The sequence below is a fragment of the Uloborus diversus genome, chromosome 6, assembly GCF_026930045.1.
Source record: "Uloborus diversus isolate 005 chromosome 6, Udiv.v.3.1, whole genome shotgun sequence".
Classification (NCBI taxonomy): domain Eukaryota; kingdom Metazoa; phylum Arthropoda; class Arachnida; order Araneae; family Uloboridae; genus Uloborus; species Uloborus diversus.
Window position 1 is genome coordinate 60,700,098 of NC_072736.1, and position 4,019 is coordinate 60,704,116.

The window sequence follows — 4,019 nt, forward strand, 5'->3', positions numbered from 1 at the left end:
AGACTAAAAACACACGTGCGAAGCAAGCGAACGAACAGGGTTGCTGCAAATATCACCCAACGTGGTGGGGAGAATTTCCGGTTAGAACCGGATTCTTTTGCTTTCTACCGTCGCCATTTCTCCATCTCCCATTGTCTGCGACTGCAGACTTCCATAATCGTCAGTACTCGCTCACTTTGGCGATCGCCATTTTTTTTTTTCATCGCACTTAGCGTTTGTTGATGTCACAAAAATTTTCCGTAGAAAAAAGGGCCTTTTCCGTAATTCGTAGTTAACTTACTTTTTAAAATTTTTTCCGTAGTAACTACGGATAATCCGTAGCGATCGGCATGTCTGCTATCATGTTTCTTAATGTAGTTGTGTTTTTAAACTGAGACTTTCCGTGGGTTTCTGTACAGTTTATTGAATAACTATTTTTGAAAAAAATATTTGAATCTTACATCTCGGCTGCTCACAGGTAATCTTAATCTGTGATACAGCTTCGCAGATATTTCTAAATGATATTTTAAGATTGAATTATCTTTTTAAAATTTACAATATAAACACTCATTAGAACTCATGATTTGCATTGTAAATTTGTTAAAATGAGAAAATGTAAAAGTGCACTTCCATTTAAATTTTATCAAAGATATAGTGAACTTTGAATTCACTCTAAAAGTAAAAATTGCTGATTGTAGCTGAAATTGCCGACTGAGTACAGGAAGGCGGCGCCCATTGGGAGGTCCCAGTGGCCTCCATAAAAGTCCTTATTCGGCCAAATTTGTTTGATTATTCGGCAAGTTTTAAGACATTATTGCATTTTTTAAAATTCCTGAATGTTCCTTCTCATGTGTGCATTGCATATCCGTATTTTATCATTCGGAAAATTGAGGATTTTCCCCAAGAATTTAAGTTTGGGGTGTCCCTGGATATAGTGTCGGCAAAATAATACTTTGTTCAAGTAAATGTCGGTAAATTGAGAATACTGTACAATTAGCAGTCGGCGAATTGATTATGTCTTTCAGGTGGGCTTTGAGATGAATAGTCGTCAGTACGCAAAATATACATGTTTTTTGGTTTTTCCTTTTCAATAAAAGGTGAAAACGTGCACATGCTCAAACAACATACTACTTTACTCAAAGATTTAGAATACAGAATCAACTGAAAAAGAAAAAATGTCAATTAAAACTTTGAAATTCCGAAACATTGAAAATGCCGACTTATGAACTGATTTTGCCGACTGGATGAAATCACTGGGAGGGTAAGACACCCCCCTCACCCTCCCTATGGCGACGGTCCTGCTAAAGATATATATTGTACACACTGGAATATTCATTATTTGTGTCAAGTTTCATGTTGGGGCAACAATGGGATCATATATAATTTAAACCTTCTAAGTCACTCTGACTGGTCAAAAATCAAATGCCATCAATTAAAAGTCAAATATATGTCTAAATGTGTTATGACCATCTGTATGAGTAGATTGCATTAAAAAATTACACAAGTTATCCATCAAGTTAAACTGGACTTACAGTCATACATTTCTTGAGAATGATTCACTAGGTTGCTTTCTGCTTCTGTAATTTCTTATCTCCTTCCAGTTTCTGCACTTGAGTCAAAATTGGTCTCAGCCTTCACGCACACAATGTTTTGGCAGAAGGGTTATAACAGGCTAACTTAATTAGTTTTGACATTATGTACAGTGAAACCTCCCTTAACGGACACTCCCGAATAACACCTCTAATTAACGGACATTTTTACAAGTCCCAGTCCCTCAATATAGGCCATTCCATGTAATTCACTCTGAATAACGGACACTCCGAATAACGGACAGTTATTTCACAAAAAATTTCCCGTGCGATCGTAGCACTTCCGGTTTTTTTTTTCTTTTCACAGAATATCTTAGTAACTGCTTGCATTACAAAGCTTTTCATCCTCCCACAACTGATATCCCCCCCCCCCCCGTCATTTCCTTATCACTGTTTCTTGAAATTAAAAGGGTGGTAATGGGCAGAGGCAGCGATTGGGGCTTAAAAGTTGTGGGGCAGAAAAAAAAAAGAACTAAAAGGCATGGTACTTTTTGCGGGCAGCAAAAAATGAAAAAGAAAATAAAAGTCATAATTTTGTAACGGCTAGTTTTGAAAGTATTGAAGCAGATAAGTGAAAACTGATGTCAGTCTAACAATTAACGTACGTTTTTTTAAAGATTTTAATGAATTTTGTACACAATAACTATTCAAAAGTTACGATAAAAAAAGAGGAAATTGGGCGCTTTTTCTAATTGCGGCTCTCAGGAGATGCAATTGAGCAGACCGGCACCGGTAGTAGTCGGCTTTATGGCGCCGTGGTTTCGTTGGGTTGTTTAATTTTTAGATATGAAAAAGATTTGCCCATATTCAAGGTCATATTGCCAACTGTCAATCATGCATCATGCAATAGTGATATTCCAGATAAAATAAATAAACCATAAAAAGTGTGTGTGTGGGGGGGGGGGGGGGGGTTGCTCCGTCGAATCGCCGCCGTTGGTAATGCAAAAAAGAGATGTCAAACTGTTTTCTTTAATTGACTAAATGCTTTTTAAGACAAGAGTGTGTGGTCAGTATACCTTTATTAAGAAAAAACAGATTAATTACACTTGACGTAAAATGTAGTAAACCTTTCGCGATTGTTTCGATTGTGTTCTAAAAAGGGAACAACTGCCCATTTTGAAAAAGGTAAATTAAGTAGTTCCTCCTAATAGCGGACACCTCCCAATAACGGACAAAACTTCTAGTCCCTTGACTGTCCGCTATTGGGAGGTTTCACTGTATATTCAAATTTTAAAATATTACTGTAAAAAAAAGTTGTAAGTAAAAACAAAAAAACAGGATAAAAAAATTGCAATGCAATCACATGTTTAGGCAAAGAAAATTCTAAAAGTGCTAGATTACTTGTAGAGGCCACCTAAACACAAGGCGGTTAGTTGAATCAATGTTTCAAAAAGGCTGCCTATCTACTAGTTGACTGGCATTTATCATTATCTTTCCACAAGGCAACTGAGTTAAATCAATCTTTCTCCTAATAAGCCCCACAGTGCTGCTAAAACTGAGCAGAGTTGACTCAGCACGTTTAATAGTGGGTAGAGTGAATGCTTGGCAATGCCCTAATGCGATGAATCAACTAAACAGTTGATTCTACTCAAAGGGATGAGAATGGTAGAGGCATATGTGCCTAGCATGCCAAACGAGATTACTGTCATGCAAAAAATGCCAGGCAACTAACTTTTTTTTATTTGTTACCCATCTTGATAGCAGAAGCAGCCCATTCAGAAGTTGATTCAACTAAGTTGCCTTGTGTGAAGAAGGTCTAATATGTGCTGGGAAAATATTAACTGCAAGTCAATTTGATTGTTAAAAAAAGAGCAAATCTAATTTTTAAATTTTTATACACTCTAAACTCATTATCTGCCAAACTTAGCATATGTTATTTTTCAATTTATTGTCAAACATTCACTGTATGAAACATTGAATAGCTGACCCACTAGTTGCTGCAACATGAAACTTGGCACAAGTAAAGAACATGAGCTTTTGAATGACCTTCAAAATTCAATTTTTTTTTTTTTTGTAATGCCCCCCTCAATCAAAGAAGATTTGCCTCAAAAATCTAAAAGTTTGAATTTTTACTTTTATTATCAAATGCTAATTCTGTATAAATTTTAGAAAAATTGGAAGGGATCCATTTTTAAAATTTTACTTTTTTGACCTATGTAATATGGAATGACCCTATAATGGTTGATGCAACAAGGAATGTCTTTTAGCTTGCAATTCCTGCTGGAATTCGAATCTGAAAACAAGTTTACCAGAATTTGAGATAAGAAGCTTGAGGGAGGGGACGTTAAATTAAACAATGTTTAAATGTCTAATTTATGCTACAAGTACAGGATAATCAAACATTTTTGACTATGGGAACTTTTCTAGAAAGGAATGTTTGTTTGGAATTAAAATGACATGAAATTTAAGAAGCTAAAAAACGTGAATGTAGGATTTAGAATAACAGTGTCA